Source organism: Diorhabda sublineata, chromosome 9, assembly GCF_026230105.1.
Source record: "Diorhabda sublineata isolate icDioSubl1.1 chromosome 9, icDioSubl1.1, whole genome shotgun sequence".
Classification (NCBI taxonomy): domain Eukaryota; kingdom Metazoa; phylum Arthropoda; class Insecta; order Coleoptera; family Chrysomelidae; genus Diorhabda; species Diorhabda sublineata.
This window is the reverse complement of record NC_079482.1, coordinates 21,812,048-21,832,128: the sequence shown is the minus strand read 5'-3', so window position 1 is coordinate 21,832,128 and position 20,081 is coordinate 21,812,048. Positions and strand designations below refer to the sequence as shown.

The 20,081-nt window shown below is 33.6% G+C and overlaps 1 protein-coding gene across 2 annotated transcripts in view; it reads right to left on the bottom strand.

The window, feature by feature from the left end:
* Positions 1–20,081, bottom strand: part of LOC130448871 (uncharacterized) — a 188,044-nt gene that overhangs the window by 126,311 nt on the left and 41,652 nt on the right. The window contains exon 1 of one of the 2 annotated variants that reach the window (XM_056786436.1): positions 3,370–3,461. The exons of the other annotated variant lie outside the window; for it this stretch is intronic. The gene's annotated coding sequence lies outside the window, so the exon portion shown is untranslated. Of the gene's footprint in view, positions 1–3,369; positions 3,462–20,081 lie in introns of those variants that run through there. 2 annotated transcript variants of the gene reach the window in all.

Genomic DNA, 20,081 nt, shown 5'->3' with positions numbered 1-20,081 from the left:
TGTAGAAAATGTCTTATACAGATAATTTAACACGAAGCTAAATTTATCCATTCTAAAATTTGAATTCACTTTATTATACAGGGTGAGTCAATTTCTACCATATGTAGAGTCCCTAACAGAGAATATCAACCAATAAAACGTGTCTACTCCTCTTCTTCTACACTATAGCAAAACCCTATAGGATATCTCTACAGACACCAAAATCCTAATCGAAATCCTGGCAAGTACCATCTTGAATGCCATCCCCACTTCTCGCGCGCTAGTAGCCAAAACGCTACAACGTCTCATTCCCCCCTTCTGCGGATACAACTGTACTGTTATTAGCGGTCATTTCGCATTTACTCAAAGCTCAAGCTCCCTCTTGGAATGCCCTTTTTTGGTCATACTAAACCCAAACTTGACGGCAGACCCCTCGACGGCTCTCCCTTATTCATCAGATAAAACCCGACCTATAACACCCGATCCACACACGTTTTCTGCGGTTTCCCACTAACCTGGTGAACCAGCCAAATGGTCGACGATAGGGAATAATACAGACGCAGCTGTACCCGCCTGTCCCCTTTTAAATTTAAAATAAAAAAAAGACAAAACATTCAAAAAATGAAAAAATAAAGAAAATCCCTCAAAAAAACCAGGGAACCAACTACCACAATCCCAGCCCTGCAGAGGAATTATTCCTATATCAGGGCCTACTCCACCAAACCCTCCTCCTTAAAAAAATCCTCTATATCCTACCAATTTACCTAAAACATAATTGAAGAGCTTTGTGGATGAAGATTTAATGAGACAACTAAGTGGATTCGAGATAATCAGCTTTAAAGTTTTTAACTTGCTCTTTTTCTCTACATAACACAATGCGCAGTTTTTTTGCATGTTGTTGTAGTTTGATTATTCAAAATATTTGTGCCTTATTGACTTAGTTGTAACTTTTCAAACAAAAAAGAATTTTCAAAATTTTTAGCACATGACATCTTCTTTCACCTTCATATTTCCAAGACATGAATACGTATTAGTTGAAAAACTTGTTATGTCCATGTTTAACATCAACATTAAACTAAATAATTTACATTTAAGGAATAGGAATAGATTTATTGAAATCAAACAAATATAAGAAAAATATTTATTGAACAGATCTGTAAAAACATGACAAAAAAATTAATGCAAAATTATAATCATGGTAAGAGATTTTTTTCATTTTCCTTATTGATCACCGATTCGTAAAAATATTTATATTCATTTTTGATGTAAGGAAGTTGCTGTTGTAAGTTTTGAATTTTTTCTGAAGTCAAACTAGCTCCGGTTTCAGTGGTCCTTTCCAGGTCAACTTCTTCAACTTGGACGGGTTTCGTCGCACAACGATTCCGTTTCGACAAGTTGACTTTCTTGAAAAGAGTATACGGATCATAGCAATCCTTGTATAGGTATGAGCCAAATTCTTCAACCCTTATCCATTTTACCTCATCTCTGAAAGCTACTTTTTCAGTGAGAATGTTCTTTTTTCGATTGATGAGCTTCAGTTTTTTCGGGAGGTCTTTAAAATTTCTGAAGTGAGAAGTCATATTAGTAACATGGTTGTTTCTTCCACTGTTCTGTATAATATCTAATACCCTCAAACAAACCGAAAAGCCGACAAGTGTTGTTGTCTGGAAGCTCCCCTATATTCTCAAAAGAAAACGTTGAAAAAGTACCTTCTACGTTATCTTGCGGGAATCCGATATTGGCAAAAGAACAATACCAAAGATTATTCTCTAAAAAATGTTTCTATCTAATTAAATAAGATAATCTTACACTATTTTAAGTAGTTGTTTTGTTAGAACTAAAACACTTTTCATAAAAACTTCATTTGTAAACTAATGTTATTTTAATTTACGTTACCGGTAATCCGACTGTAAACCGATTGATTGATATTACTAGTTAGGAAAAGCGAGGATGTACTCTATTATTAACTAATAAACACAAAGTATAACCTGTTGCATACAATTTCATATATTTAATTTTGTTTATCAAATTTAATTTGTTTGCACTTACCGCTTGAGTTCCTGTTGTCACAAGAATCACTTTTCAATCTTTTAAGAGCTTCTCTAACCATACGTTTTCCTCTTGATTCCATTGTAGTTATTAAAACTATTTTCTGAATATTATTTTTTGAGAAAGAAACTATCAAGAAACACGTTACACATTAGAGAAGATATTTATAAACTACCTAGAGGTTATCCATGCAACTAAGACCTCATGTTCGTTAGTGGAAGAACATGCCATGATACTCAAGGTCGTAACTTTTAAAGTGGAAGAAGATGTCTTGTACCCATAGCATGTTCTTTCATTATCAACTTGGCATCGACCTGTGCACATAACAACTTCATCCACTGAAAATAGCTTTAGTGGAAGGGTTAGCGAAAAGGGGAAACATGCTATGTTTAAAAGAGAGAATAACATGTTCATCCACATGAAAATCTCGATTTCCTCAAAAATGTCACTTAACATGTTCATCCACTAAGCTCTTCAATTATTGTACGAAAAATAGATAAAATCCAACTTCAAATTAAATCATTCACAACACCTCGGGTTCTAATTGATAATAAAAAAAAAGACATGCAATGTTTTGAAATAACAGTTTGAAACTAGATTTTCTCTCATTACAGGTAATGAGTCGGGTTACTACGGTTATGATTCTTAATATGTGGGCAAAAAAGTTTTAAAGTGCTAAAAAGCTTGTCAGAAATATATACTGTAAAAAATCTGTCGAGGAAGCGGGATATTTGAATGAAATAGTACGGTGTAATAGAAATTACACGCGGACACATTTCCATAAAGTCGAAGGGATTTAGGACAACATGGAAAACGTTAAAGAGGCAATTAAATGTTGTGAACAGTTGAAAGAAACATCCTATCGAAACTGGAAACCTAAGTGATATCAAATTAATTGAAACAACATCATATCATAAGATAATTTGGAAAAATCCTTTGGTACTTCAAACATTTTTTCATAATCCAATTATTTTGGAAATATTTCTAATTATTCTTGATTTGAGTGAAGCCTGCATCAATGGTATTAAATCCTTTTATCATCTTGTATTTTTTCAGTTCCACATTCAAGTTAAGGAAGTGAACAGTTGATTTGTTGTTTTAAATAATACAATCACTTTATATCGATAACTACATATCACATAACCACGTTTAATTGGAAGATTCTAATGCATTTTGCACAAAATATCATTTATAACTTGGAATCTTACGTACCTAAATTCTCTTTAAAATAAATATTGACCGTATTAATATTTACTCACGTATTATCCAATAGAATAGTAAGTATATGTACCTGAAAAGAAAAAAAAAATATCAATCAGTCTAATCGAAAAAATAATTTACCTTGTCAGAATAATATGTAAAATTAAACCACTAATTTTGGCAGTTTACAAATTACCCCGTATATGTTTACTTTCAGGTGTCATTTACACAATGAACTTCTGTTTTGTCATATGTCATATGGAAAATTATAAATCTTATCAGTTTAATAGATACTGTTATCTACGTTTTGTTTGATATAACTATTCAACGATTTTTGGCAACAGCGCAGTTATAATGTCACCGGCTAATATGCATGACCTTTGAATAAAAAACAGTAGGTATATTAGAATATGATGTAATTTATTTTTTCCTTATATATATAGTTTTCAAGATGATTTTTCTCTACAATTAGAATGCATATAACACTTCCATGTACAATAATTGCAGAAGTGTTAATAAAGAGAAATCAAAAACTAAGCTGGCTAACATAAAATATATACAGAATGGATAAAAAAATGTTTACTACTCGTATATTTTAAAATTAGGTTATATGGACTACAATTAATAAAATCTTAGGTGTTGAACTAACTAAAACGATGAATAAGATTAAATACAAATTATTGATGAAGCGGCGTATCAAACCTGAAGATTCATAAATCAACTATTATAATTGAAAGCTTCTAAAACCGAACCCAGTGGCGTGTGTTACGTGGCGTCTATTTGCAGAACGATACGTAGTTTAATTATGTTTGATCTTGCTGGAAAATATGAGCTTTTCCGAACATGGAAAAATACTAGCACAAAATACTAATAGGATTCCATTTCCGTGTGTAATCACGTTGATACGTTTCGAAAATTGAAAATTCCCGAATTGTACACAGGAAATTCGTTATATTGGCAAGGTAAATTGAATGAGGATATGAAACAAACATTATACTACTTTTAATTACAATAGGAAGGTTTGAAAAAGCTCTAGAGTACCATCGTATCACTTATTCCCTAGTATTAATTTAACAATAAACTCTTACAACGTCTATAAAATTTTGTCATTTAATAGTCGTTATATATTCTGTTAAATGAAGTGCTATTTTCGAAGAGTAAGTGCCAAAACATCAAAAAGGACTAACATCAACACGATTTTGCACGACGATGCCGTTGGCTACTTTTATTAACTCGGAAAAAATCGTAATTGATCGTTTTAGAAATCGATTATTAAGATGGTTGACTCAACAATTGCCTCCCTAACAAAAAAACCATAACTTATTGCATAATGATTCTTATTTTACGACAGTCTCTTTTCTACACTTAATCCAGTACTACTCCAGCCTTTTCAACCTTTCCAAATAATAGTTTTTCTCTTCAGAATGGGCATTTGTGTATGCGATACATCTAAAATTCTCGTTTTTAATAAAGCGAAACAAAAATCCCCACCTGTTGACGATTGCGGAAAGTGGGACAAGTAGCAGTCCTTATAACTGTATGGTCCAAGGGAAAGCTTCTCAACTTGTGGTCCGTGGACCTTTAAGGGATCCACTGGCTTTCTTTAGGAGGTCCTTGATTACCTTTCAACAACGGCGACGGTTTCCGTGTTGACCCAGGTAGTTCAGGACCGGTGGATGTGACCTTCTTGCTTGACTTTCTGTAAAATTCTGGGGGACGTATGCATGACGTGGCCATTAGCCTCGGAAATCGTGCGATCTCAGCCGATCAATCAGACAAACTGCCTCGTATGCTTTCCTCGCTTTGTGTACGGCGGACGGTCGCCCACTTTTTCTCGTTTTTATTCAATATTGAGCTTCCCTTGTCAATGCACCAATGCCTTTTTACTCAGTCCAATACTGTTACCATGGATCTATAGCTGAAGTCAGGAACTTGAATGAACTAGCAGTTTCTTCATGGTCTCCATAGCAAGGAGAGATCCCCCTTGAAATCAATGATGAAAGTAATCTTCCGGACCTCCATATTATAGAAATTGATTTTTTCAAAAAGGATAACACTACATGAAAACCGATGGGAAAACAATTGAGGGAAAACTGACTTAAAGGATCTTTCATTTTTTCTCCAATTAAATGAATCTTCTGACGTTGCGATTAAGTGATTTTAATGGCTTTTATTCATTATGCATACTTATGGTGTATCAAAAAAGATTGTGCAAACCCCTATATGCCCATACAACATGTGCGGAAATCTTCGCGTTTGTTGGACGAACTAAATTCTATGGTCTGATAGCATCGATGTGTGTTTCATTGAATCCTCAAGTACTTTAGAAGCTTGATCTCGTACTTGGAGCATTATTTCGCATCAGCTCAAGATGAGAAGGGATTGTCAATCCATTCGCTGTACCCTGAAATCCGAACATTCTATCGTGGAACGAATTTGAGTTGTGAATAGAAATTCCCATAGAGGCAAACTTGAAATCCACTTTTGATTGTAGTGGTTACCAACACTTTTGTAAAAATTTGGAAAACAAAAAGAAACTTTCGGATTCCCGATCTATGTCGCCAACAAAACTAAGTACTGAAGCTGTCTAGATGCTGAATTTGAGATCCAGTTTCTAGTCGTCAAGTATTTTACAAAATTGTGTCATCAGAAGCAACCACAACCTCAACTTTAGGAGTCCATTATAATCACTACAAACTCTAGTAAAGAAGTGAATGTTTGTAATAAGAATATGGTGTGGGAATTCAGACTAATGGAAACTTAGTAAAAAGTTGTTTCCATTCATTGCACTTGAATTATGGAGTTTTCAATTCCGATGGGCTTCGAATTTTATCAGTTATTGTGCTGAAAGTACACCAGCTAAAAAGGTTGGGAAGGTCTGGTCTAAGCCATGGCCTCTTTAAAACTGACAACATTTAAGCAAATCTAAATAATAACTATATCTGCCTTAATATAAATAAGTTAAATAATTATTGAATGTTTTTTATTCACTGAACTGAATAAGATGTTTGTAGATATTAAAATTAAAAGTCTATCAAGTCGAATAATAGTTAAACGAATATCCAGTTTAGTTAATCAAGGTAACAAAACAATGGTGTATTACAAACTTTGAATAATAATAGTAGCGAAAGACCGTGAAATCAATGAAACTAATTAAACGCTAGTTTGGATTTCCCAATCAATTCGTACATTGCAACCTATAGCAAATTAGATCAATGTTGAAATCCAGTGACAGTTTGAGTAATTAGAAAACGGGACAAAATTGGAAAGATACGAAACCAATCGCTAAATAAGTTCTAATAAAACAGGAGCAATTAGTAGAATGAGTACATTATAGGGTTGATATCGAAGAGAAAAAAAGACAAACAAGTACAAAATAGACTGGGTAATTAAGACTAATATAGACTACCGTTCAAAAGTTTTTGCCCACCCCATAATCCTTTCATTAAATTGCAAATTAATCGTATTGTGACGAGAACGTCAAAATGTTGTTTTATAAACCAAAAATAGTATTTTTCGTTATTTGTGAAATTATTTCTTCGGTGGTTATGATTGTAGTTTAGTCCCTGTTAGCTGTGTGTGACGCATGAACGTGCTGTGATTTATAGTTTTTGAACCAAGATATCTTTTTGTGAATTTGTATACGAATTGTTTCCATTTTCGCAAAATCAGACTAGTAAGTTTTAACATGGGTAAAACCAAACAACTCTCGTTGTCGTACTGTCGACTACAACGTGAAAGAATATGCAGCCACCAGGAACTGTGGTGATAGAAAACATTCAGAGCGGTCTCGAAAAACATCAATCATTTAAGAGATGATCAACGACTCACGGGCCCAGTCATAGCAGCTCAGATCAATGAATCTAACGATCTGATTTATAGTATTCTACAGAGAAAAGAAAATTGAGCTTTTAAGACGTCAAAATAAAATTGAAAGGTTGGTTATATTGGACAAAAGAACATATTTGAGTGGGAGAGAGTTTTATGAAGTGGTGGGTCTAACCGAATAGTGTTTGTTCGCAGGTCAAAATAACAACGGATGATAAATCCATGTGCAATGGAGGTTCGATGATGATTTGAGAATATTTATGGAGAAAGGGCGACTGGAGACCTAATAAAAATTGAGTTTGGAGAAGAAAAGCTATTACAAAGATCCAAATATTCCTCGAAGCTGTGAGTATTTAAGAGAATGTACTGAAACAATGATTTGGCCAACACAGTCGCCCGATCTTTACCCGATTGAGTTGTTGTGGGACAAATTGGGCAGAGAAGTCAAAAAGCAGTGTCCTACTTTCACTTCACACCTTTGGAATGTCATTGAAAACGAGTAGAACCGAATAGAAGATTTGAATTTGTTGAAACTGTTACCTACCTATGTACTCTCGTTGTTTTTGATGATTGACAGGATAGAAATATATGTATAAGAAAACATTTTCTTAGAAAGTCTTTTTTACTTATTTATGATGTTTTATTGGGGTCTTTTCATACATTTCAAACCTCTCTTCCTTTTGTGCTCCTTATGTTCTAAGTATACAAGGTGTCCTACGACGAGTTAAAACTATCCGTATATGGCAAAATACTTAAAGTAAAATCATGAAAATTTCTACTTTTGGGTTTTCGAATACGACCTTTTTAACTTTGTCTAAAAACTTTTTTCGATAAATGCATACTTTTTGAGTTATTAATTTTTTTGTAGAAAATATGACCGTTGCAGACCCCTATGAGTTATTTTTTTACGAGGATACCTTTAAAGATATGAAAATGGTTTCTGTTCGGTTGCTTTTAGCAAGGTTAGACATATTTGAATCTATGTTGAAATTTTTTTCATTTTATACAGGGTGTGTATAAAAAGTGTTCAAAGTTTAACATCATAAATATCAAATTTCTTTATTTTTTTAAATAGAACTACCCGTTTTTTTTATTTTGATCTTTGAAAATATTTTGGAAATTTTCATGATTTTACTATTTTTTTGCCATATACAGATAGTTTTAACTCGTCGTGGGACACCCTGTATTTAAATTCTAGTAGTACCTTTATTTACTTCGTACCATATACTTGTTTTCATCTAGAGGACAGAAAAGGTTGATTTCTTTTTTTTCTATCATTCCTTGTTGTTTCCATCGTATTTATTGTTTACATTATATTTTTTAAATTCTCCATCGATTTCTGTGATTTTTCCCAGTAAAAGCATCGTCCTAATATTCCATGTACTCACTTTTAGACCGTTTCTATTAGCTTTACTTTTTTAATTTCCCCACTTTACTCAATATTTTATTGTGGTGGAATTGAACATAATAAATTTAAAAGAAAAATATTTCCATAATTCTTTTTTCCTATCCTAACAGAAATGCTGTGTAATTATTTCTCATCGTTAAACTGAATGTTATTTTTCTAGGATGAGTCTAAAGCAAACAACTCGTTGAATAAACTTGTTCAGAGCCATAAATCGGAAATTTATTAAACCATGATTCAAGATAAAGTGAGTGCCACAAAGAAATCGTATTATTACCGAGACGGCTTCAAGCTTCTTTATAAAGTAGGGCTACCAACCCTACAATATGACAGTATAATCAATCTCACGAGTGATGCCCTTATCTGATCCAGTATGTTGCCAGGGGATTTAGTCTTGTATAAAACTGAATAATAAATCCATTATATACCTGAACTTTAAATGGGACGCCCTCAAATATTATAGAGAGCTACTATTGAGATTATGACTGTTACTAATTGTTGGAGTTGAGTTCTATCAACAATTTTAGTTATTTAGGACAATAATTGAAAATATGCAAATTATGTACATACAATTTAATTTTATTCGTATGTATTCCAACTAAAATATTTCTTTGCGTAATAATTGTTAGTTTTATAAGTTTTATAAGAATATTGATACCGAGTAATTTTATAAAAAACACAGATTTTGTGATATTAATAATCATCTGTTATCGCAAACATGCTCTGCGCGCTCCTCCGATAACCTACGTTATAGTCCCGGCGGTGTACAATTCAGCACACAACATTTAATATAGATAGATAACGAAAGCTTCATTTTGCGATTTTCATAACTGTCTAGCTCTTTACGAAGATTTTAACTAAACAACAATATACTATAATAGAGTGTGCGTGATTTTATGTAGTATGGAAATGTAAGTTGGGGAAAAAGATACGAAAACAAATTACTCAATATATTTATGGCAAAAGTGATTGAATTAGATGCAAATCTAAGCGAGTCCCTGAGCATACCATGGGTTGGTGAGTAATCTCAAAATACAGTTAATCTATCGTTTGGGACATTTTTAAAAATTGAAATATTGCCAATTTGCTTTAAATAAATTGAAAGTAAAACAGTAAATTTTAGTGCGTTATCTATGATCTAGCAATTGGACATAATAAAAATTCTAGAGAATCATCTTCGGTTTTCGAATGAACCTACGTTTATTTTAATACGTATATCGATTTTGGGTGATGAGAATTCAGGCAGGTCAATCCTTAATACCAAGAAAAATGAATTATAAAACAGTAATGGTAGGAAATGTTAAAAAACCAAATCGAAGTCCTCAAGTATATATTACATCTATACAAACAACAAATTACTTGGAGATGATTCCGATGGAAGATTGCATTGAACCTATTTTTAATCAGCTACATACAAAGAGCATTCTGTTTTCGAATAAAGTTTCAAGTTAAAAGGTGAGGTAATTTGAGACTTTACTCTGGACAAAGGAAGCCAATACGTAATGCAGAGAAAAAATTGAGGATTGCAGCAAATAAAGATATTGGACCAATAAAAAAAAGATTACTTGTCCTTTAGGATAACCAGACACAAAGAGTACAATTTCGAAAGAGTTTCCAACTTTGTGTATCTAGGAGTAGTAATAAAAGACAAGGGAGTAGAAGAATTAGAATTGAAAGCCAGCATAACTAAAGGAACGCAAAAATTCTGAAGTATTAGATCAGTGATGAAGTCAAAATACATGTCAAGAAAAACAAAAATAAGAATATATGAAACGGTAGTAAAATCCACCCCGCAACATGAATGTTAGACATAGATCTTTAAAAAGGCAGAGGAAGCCATGTTGGAAATATGGGAGAGGAAGATACTAGGAGGAATCTACGGAGGAGTACATACAGAAGAGTGCTGGAAGAGAAGAACTAATAAAGAATTGGAGAAACTGTATGGAGAAGCTACAATAAGCTCGTTTATTAAAGGATAAAGTGTGAGATGGTTGGGACATGTTGAGAGACTAGATAGAGAACGGATACCAAAATTAGTACTGCAAAGATGTCCAATGGGGAGAAAGAGAAAGGGGCGACCAAGGAAGAGATGGTATGACTGTGTATTGGAAGACCTAAAAAATAATAATGTTCATAATTGGAGAGAAAAAGGAAGGAATGGAGAAATATTGTGTGGAAAATGCAAAATAGAGGACTTTGATATATAGAAAATTATGTAATATTGCCATTATTGTTATATATGTTCGATACTCAATAAAGTATTCACTTATACGATTATAAAACAAAAAATAATCCTCCAATTTGACTGAAATTTTAGTGATAATCTCTTAACTCATGCGCAAATATATTTCCCAACTTATATTGAAGGGTGCTGCTCTAATAACGACAATTTTGTCGGTTTACGAACCCATTTAAATGAAAATGAGCCTCATCTGAAAAAAGGATGTTGTGAAAAGAGAAAATCGACTAAGAATTTCTTCAGCAAATGCCAACTTTGCTCCAAGTCGATATATTTTTATTCCTGTATTATTTGGAGCTTTAAGGATGCAGTTCAAGATCCAATTTCAAAATTTGCTGTAAACTTCGTCGCGTTTAAAACCGCCGATCGGTTCCGAGTAGACACATGCGGATTTTTTCGTAGTGACCCCTTCAGCCTAGCAATAAGGTCTGTGATCCTAGACGTTCTTCGACGACCTTTTGGTGATTTCGACGACCTTTTGGTGGTTTCGACGTGGAACCGATCTCTTCAAAACGCTTACATATTTTAATTGAATTCGAACTCGGAATTCTGAAGGATACAGTCGCCTTGTCAAGACGTTTGAACGACCGTTCTCGTAAAAACTCCACGAGTGCAACTATCCAATCACGCTAAGCTCGGCCCGGCCACGCACCCTGTATTTAGAGAAATGATTTTCGTTATTTTCAAAGAGAAAAAGATTTTGTACGCTACTGAAACTTTCCTTTTTAATTGAATTGAAACCAAAGTTTAGCTCAGTAAGTTTTATCCTAATTTTATATAGAGAGATCTAGTATAATCGATTAGTTCTCTGAATTTTATTACCCGATTTTAGTGAGAAATCAAATTAATCATGTAGGATGTCATAAACTTTCTTTCCAATTAGATCATTTTTATTAGGTTCACCAGGTCGAATTCGCTCTACATACTTTATTATTGTTAAGTACTTGCGGTCAAATGAATTGAGATTATCAGGGAAACCCCCCCTCCGCACACAAACACACAGGTGTTAACATAGAGATAAGATTTGTCCATTTCCTGTTTGTCACGATATTTTAAAATAAACTTATCCATAAACAGATAAATTGTGAGATATAATTCTCGAATGTAGCGGTTGAAAAGATTATGATTAAAATCCACACTGGCCAGCAATTATTCCGATTTATTTTTGGAAATTTATCTAAAAATGAAAATATTTGTTTGTTCTCCCATATGATCGAACGTAATAGGGAGACTGGTCAGCACATAACAGAACTTGGTAAAGGCAAATATACTATATCGCTGGCTCTCTCGATCGTTTTGCGTTCGAGTTCGCGTTGAAAGTTTTTTACACTTTATCGCTGGGAATTTAATTGACTGGTCCTATTTGGATCAATCAGAGATGTCATTTTCATGGTAGAAGATAAATCTGCTTTGTTTTTCGAGAGCAATCTAACAATGTCTTCCAACACAGACTGATCCGACATACCAATACCTTTCTAGTGATGACTAATATAATCTGAAAATAGAAATAACACCAAGGTACACCACACCAGAAAAATAAACAGGGAATGGTTGAATTTGGGTGGTCATATGACCTCGATATCTTTTTATTGAATGGTCGATGGAACGCGAACATAAACGGTCGAACATAAAAAATGGCGATCTGCCAGCAAGAACTCGGCGCGAATTTGAATGCGAGCGCGAGCGTGAGTATTTGTGTTTATAAATCATACTTCGTAATCTGTTTAATTTATGTTGAACGCCAACGAGGGCGTTACCACGGGCGCGAGCGTAAAAGTTTATAAATTGACTTTCTCAACAAAATGTCAGTTAGAATTTTTTGTAGTAGTAGTTTTCAAAGAAGGAAAGTGCACCAATACAAAGACTTATTCACGAACTTTCAGGGGATGAATTAGCAAAGTAATTTTTGACTTTTGACAAGCTTTTATAATCTACGTAAAATTCCACGTAACATATTTATTTTAAGAATGAAACGTCGCTGAAGTAATTTTTTGCTTTTTCAATTTGTTGTGATATCTACTACCTTTGTTGCCAGATATTTCTCATCGGGAGCTTCGTTTATGAAATTTTAAGTTTTTCCCTTTTAGCTACATATTCTTCGTATTGACTTTTCAGAAACACACATAATTTCAATTTATGTTGAGTGTACTTTATAGCATGGAGTAGAAAGTCGATGGAGACGATGCTTCATATTTAGTACTAGGGTTGTTAAAATATGCTAATTTCTGTAATCGATGACGTTCTTACTGCTACACCAATCGTGAAAAAAGTTTGTATACATCTTCTCAATTGTTTTAGGATTTGTAGGGTGATGAATTCTGTATGGTATCATTAGCTACTTGTCTTATTTTTGGAGGTGTACATAATAATTCAAATTCACTATCTGAATTCATCTCTACACCACTGAATTTGCAATAATTAGTATTCCCCTCAATAACAATAATGGAGTGATATCTTCCGTCCAATCAGCGTGTACAGAAGTACAGAGCCACTTTGATATACGGTTCGTGAATATTCAAAGGACATTACCAATATTATAGTGAATTATAGTAATAAGTCATTATTACTCAAATTGTTTGTTTATAGATACTATCAAGTGCTCAATAGCAGTTGAATAATTAATCTATTAATCGAGGAGAACGTAAAATATATAATAATATTATTCACAAAAAAAAACATTTTCATTTATCTACAATAGAGGAATCATTAAAACATTTAACTTTTCGGTTGTGTGTATTTTTAACTTAACCATGTTTAATCTATTTATATTATGCGTGTTTGGCTTTTGAGTTTAATTCCCGAAAGATAACATTTTCTCTTTAGTGTAAAGTATGTGGACGATTACCGTCAACATTTTTCAAGCACAATTACTTTTTTTATTTTTAAACCGCATACTCACTATATGTAGCCTCTGTTCACGATAGGCCAGTTAATATATATTCGAAAATATTTCCATGTATCATTGTCAATGCCAAATTGGTGAAAATCCAATCCAATTTCTAGTTGTTCAAATAGTTGTTTCGAGGATGGTGCCAGAAGTACCTGACATGAATTGAAGATTAATATTACTGTACACAATCCATCCAGCATATGTTTCAAGTTTGAACACGTCACGTTGTTCAGTATTCGTTTGGCAGCCATAAATAGTGAACGTTTCCAGTGAATTCGTAAGCTTGGAAAAAATTGGTCATCGTTATGTCATACAATACTTTCATTTGAACGGCGTTAGCCCAACTAATATGAAAGCTGAACTAGATGGTACTCTGAGGCCGTACGATATGCGAAGACCAGCATTGCAATGGTCGACCAAATGAGGTGACGACTCCAGAAATGTTGAAGAAACTCCACAAAGCGGTACTGGAAGATCGTCGACTGAAAGTGCGCGAGCTAGCAGAAATTATTATATTAATAATTTCTTTCCTCCATTCTTCAGCTCTTGTGTCTTGATCGATATTTGAATCGGATAAAAAATCATATTCTATGGATTTATATCGAATAAGATGGTTGCAAGTTCAGCTCAGTTATACCATCCATAATAACCAAAATGTTCGCCCATTTCGTTGCGAGAGGAAAGAGTTGTAGGGTCCATCACATTTTGGATATAACGTCAGAATGAACAGAGGGGTCCTACTCTATTCTAGGTTCACTACCTCAAATCTCTTATTCGATAATCATTACTCACTCAAACGATTCTTGTCTTTTGTGTGAAAATCCCAGTCAATTGAACCAGAGCCTGATTATTCTTGAGCTTGTGCTCGTTGTAGCTGAATGGTTCGGTGCGCTTTTAGAGGACTTGTGTACCTATAGAAATCTTGTTTCTCCTCACTACAGCACTGGTGTTAAGTGCTCTAAATGTTATAAATAAAATTCTACGAGCTAATTGAACGATGGATCGATTTTATCTTCCTTTCCTTTTTGTTACTTTCTGTTAAAGTATTCCTTTTGATTTCCTCTTATATTCCCATTATAAGAATATGTTTTATTTAACCAGTAACTGATCTATTTTTCAAGTATATCATTTTACGACACCATGTTCTTTGTCGACGAGATAGTTCTCAGCTTATTATTAAAAAGCATAATTTTGTCTACTTGTTTACATAGAGAAAAGAAAATAGGAGCAACTTTATATATATTTTCCTTTTGAGGTGCAGCTGCACTTATATACCATGTCAGATAAGAATATTTTATCTTCAGGTGCATCTTCAGACCATAATAAAATATAAATACGTCGTCTGGTGACAAGATCGGTTTGTTGTGAACTATGAATATCTATAGTGGTCAAGTGACATGTAAGTACATTTAAATATTTGTTATTCACACTAAATAGAAGGTCATTTAATTAATTTCATACGAAAAATTAGCCAAACTTATTTTTCTGGTATTGATTAGAATTTTAATCGAGAAATTTCGTGAGTTGTGATGAAAATTAAAATAATGAGTGTGGTTTCGAGTTTAAGTGCACATAAAAGTATGAAGAACGACTTATACAACTAGTAAGTGGAATATTTTTCAAAATATCAATTCCAACCGGTGAGCGTTAATTTAAAGATTTTATCAAAATGAATTCCGATTTATATCAGTTGTAAAGTAGGAAGATCTCTTGTTTCAATTTATTCAAAATAAGAACGATACTCTACCGGACTCACGGGAGGACCTTTAGAGTATGGCTAAGCAAGGACTAAAAGCATCGAAAATGTTAAGAGCGATAGATAAAAAAACAACATAGGAATGATACGGGATATAGGATGGGTATTGAAAGAGAAACTGGGAGAAAGGAAATTTGGAGAAAACAAATGGCAAGAATTAAATGATAACGCGAATAAGCGATTGATTAGGATCAACAAAATTGAGCTAGGAAAGTTACGAGAGAGACAATTTATATTAAAAAGAACGCGAAGGTAGGAAAGAACAAAATAAAATAAAACCCAAATAAGACAAGGAAAACGGTTGAAGACTAAATTTGGTGAATTGTAGATAGAAGAAAAATGGCTCCCTAGTGCCTAGAAATAAGAAAACATAAAACCAATACTGGCAAGAAAGGTGATGGTCAAATGGATAACGATTAGGCATTGGTAAAGGGTCAATAGATAATATCGCATATAAAAGAAATATGACGCTGGATTCACAAAAAGCAAGAAACAATTTGAAATAAAAAGAGAAAATTAATTGAAACTTCTGAAAATTGGGATGTGGTATGTAAGAGGAAATTATCAAAGGTAGAGTAGAAAACGTTAGTGGAGATTATGAGAATGGTCGTAATATAGTCCTTTTGAACCCTCGCCTTCCCTGAACGTGGTTTTCTAAATCTCTCATATTAATAAACAGTCTCACTTCAAATGGTATTTCAGCCACTCTTGCAAATTATTAATTATTGAGATATCTTTATGTAAATGGAACATTCTCGTTATGAGGACTTGTTTCGAATACGCTAACATCTTCCTTATCAAGCCACTCAATAGTCGGTTCATGAGAATCGAAAAACGACGCGAAAGTTCCTTCGAATTGCGCTCAAACAGCAAAGACGGCAGCCATCGGGCGGAAAGCTTTATCATGACCAAAATTTCATGCAGGATATAACCATCGCGATTTTTTGAAGTTCCTACTATCTCAGCTATCTAGCACATTTTCAATCGGCAGTCCGCCAATACGAAATCGTGGATTTCACACAACTAAATCAACTCCACCTTGAAATACAAAACAGTATGTTACCAGAAACAGAAAGGGAGTTGTTTGGAATTATGAAACAAGAAATGAATCTGTTTGAAGTAATTTCCACACGAAGCTATAATTTGAAGCAAACATATTTGTGCGATGAGCTGAGGAGTAAACTTGGAGACAAAACATTGGATGCATTATTATTCTAAGATTCTATGTTTATAATTCAAATGTGATGCCTGCTTATTCCCAGTTTGTAGCTAATTTTAATCGAAAAGACATTATACTTTCTTGTTAATTTCTTCAAAGATTCATATATTAGTTAATTCTAGTAGAGAGTAGAATCCTTTGTTTGTATTTTATAATTTTGTTTAATAAGTAATCTATTTTTGATTTATTTCGATATAGGAACTCAGTAAATGTTTTGTTTATTATAATTGATTTTGATTTATCTCACAAACATTCAATAATTTCGTAAAACTAAATGATTTTTATGTAAAACAATGATCTCTAATTCATGTTTGTAATCCTGAGAATGTTGGTATTCACCCGTAATCCTGGGACTAGGAAGAAAATCAGGGATTGAATCCTCCATCCAGTTAAATATATTGATTACGACAAGTACAAAACAATTCCATTCGAATCGTATAGATTTCTGTTCGATTCTGTAGATGCCATGAAACGCTTAGTATACTTGGTGTGCTAGACAAGCTATGCAACACCAACTGAAAGGTAGCCGGTACAACATCAGAAGAGGTCTGAATCAAGGGGCTGTTCTTATATTCAGTTCAACCTCACCTTGGAAAGAATATTTAGGAGGCTACAGACCGAACCCAGAAGGAAACATTCTGAACCGATTGAGGCAGAAGGTGGCCTATGCAGACGATGATGACCAGCTAAGCAAATTGGAAGTAGAGTTTAAAGAGGAATCCCGGTTACTCATTCAATAGAGCGGAGCTCAGTGTGAACGAAGAACAGACACGGCCGCGTTTCGTAGATAACGAAACCTTGGCTCTCTCATAAATGGAAACAACGAGACTGTACTGGAGATACAGGAGAGAGTGAAAGCTGGAAATAAGGCGTATTACAGTGCCCAGAAGATGCTGAAATCCCGCTTACTTAGCAGGCGTACAAAAGAAAGGATCGACCGTAAAATACCAAGGCCAGTTGTCATGTATGCATCTGAAAACTGGGCAATTACTGTTAGAGACGAACCTAAATTCAACAATGCATCTGAAGCCTGAGCAATTACATCTATGGCCCAATACAAGACCAAGGAGAATGGCGCATCCGTACTAACACCCATCCTGGTACCAAAGATCAAGAGTGAGACACTAAGATGGCTTGATTACGTCAAACGGATACCGGAGGGTCGAAGAGTCAAACTTGCATACCGGGAAAAACCGGAATCTGTAGAATACCAGGATGACCACGCATAAAATAGCAGGAAAACGTAGAACAGAGCCTAGAAGAGCTAGGCGACGGACCTGGGGGAGGACAACGTCGAGAAGAATGGAGGGTAGTTGTACTTCAAGGACTGTAGCGCCAATTGGTAAGGTAGGTAATGCATTATAGTAAACAAGTTGACGAGGAAACTTTTCTGTTTCGAATGTTTTCAATGGTATTCCTCATTTATTGCATCTTATACTTGAGGAATTTTCTCCGCTCAAATTACCTTATACAACATTAATCAATTCTATTTGTTACTTCTATAAAATCCCATTCGATAATATATTGATGACGTTGTTGATTCTGGCATACTAAATAACCTGGGTATTTTTGGCGCTGTTTATGAGTAACAATATATTATTCATATCTTTGTAAATACATTTGGTATAAATCATTTTTCTTGTCACTTAATTAAAATGAATTCATTGATATTATCATTATATTTATAGCGGACGAAATGATTGTTTTAAATGAACGATGACCTAGAAAACATTGTCCTCGTAACGCAATAAACCTTAAAATTCAGTTTTCGTACGGATATGGAGTGCTTGGAAAACAAAACACATCAAATTCAAAGTTCACTTGACGAAGCTGAAGTAAAATTTGGAATGATCGAACTTTCGTTCTTCACACATTTAGACATGTGTTTTACATCGTCATTTGCACCATAACTTTTACCTAAACATTTTTTTATTATATTGATTCCACAATTTATGACTATATTTTGAACTAAATCTAACAAAAATATACAGAAAATACTTTTTTAAAACACGCTATTTGGTTAAAAATAAAGTAATAGTATTCAAGCATGTCAAAACATCTGATTCAAGTCATCAGTTGGCTTGTCTATTAGAATTATTTTAGATTTTTCCCGGCAAAATTTACACTTGAGCTGATACTTTTGTCGGCTGATACGTAGTAATTTTTGGTTTCCAAATATGGAACGATCTAAACATCACTTCAATTTCAAAGTAACAACGGTTCAAACGAACAAAAAGGTCAGAGTTCTCCTATTACAGCAAAATTTTTATGGTTTAGATTGGAGCTATATTTGATTAGCAAGTCAAAAGTTTGTTATCAACTTCATAACTTATTTGTACTACTTTTTTATTAGACTTGGTTTCCTCTGCCTTCTTGCTGTTGTTGTTTATACGTGGAAAACGGTTTCCACCAAACTGAGAGGTAATACCGGAAGTCGAAGCGTATTATATTCGACAGTCCTCATATTTTCACTTCAGGGGTAGAATCGATAAATTAAAACATCAGAACACAAGTGCATTGAAGTTCAGAGAGAGTTTATTGAAAAATAAATCTCTTTCAAACTATATTATTACGTTTTTCTTATCAAAGGACGTAAATTAGGCGTGAAAGAAATAAAACTAGAAGATATAATGAACCAAATGTCATGTTACAACCACGTGTGTGAGTTTGGTATCGAAAAGGGGGACTCTCGTCATTTGGGATTACTTTAGGGTTCAATAATCCACCGAAGGGATTTCGACCATAACGTTAAGTTCTGGTTATAAGCAAGTTTTAGAGAAATATCACGTTTAATTGAAGAGCGAGGCAAGAGAGCGGGAATTCGATATGTTTATGTGCTTCGAAAGCACTTCATTCTGTTAATTGGAAAAGGAAGTTTGAAATGTGTTATAAGATTGCCGACTTGTAATGGCATATAACATTGTTTACAATTTGAAAGAGTAATTTATTGAATCAGAGTATAAGATTCAAGTTAAATATTTACTGGTTATTGATATCAGCAGCAAGAGGAATGTATTAAAATATTCAGATGAAAGTGTCTCATTTAAAATCAAAATACTTCCTTCCATATTGTCGTTATTTATTTATATTGGAAATATCTGTTGCAAAAAGCCTTTTATTTTAACTCCATTTACTAATTTGATGATAAAATTCACATTTTTTTATCTGTATACGAAATTATTTCAAGGTTTCCTTTTTAATTAGATTCCCTAAATACTATAATATAGTATACAGAACGACTTTTTAGGTAAAACAAGATTTTTTTGAATTAATTGCATATACTAGTTTCTGAATTGACTATTTAATTTTTTTTGGAATGAATTAACGATGTAATATAGACGTATAGCTAGGAAAAACAGCTCATTGCAATTGTAGCTTCACATTAATGGACAAACCATCTTTCCAAGCAATACCCTAAAGTACCAAGGGTATATTGTACAAGGGAATACAAATGCAATAGCTCTCATCGCGAAACAAGTACAAAAAGCTCAAATTGAAATTTAGAAAACATCCCTC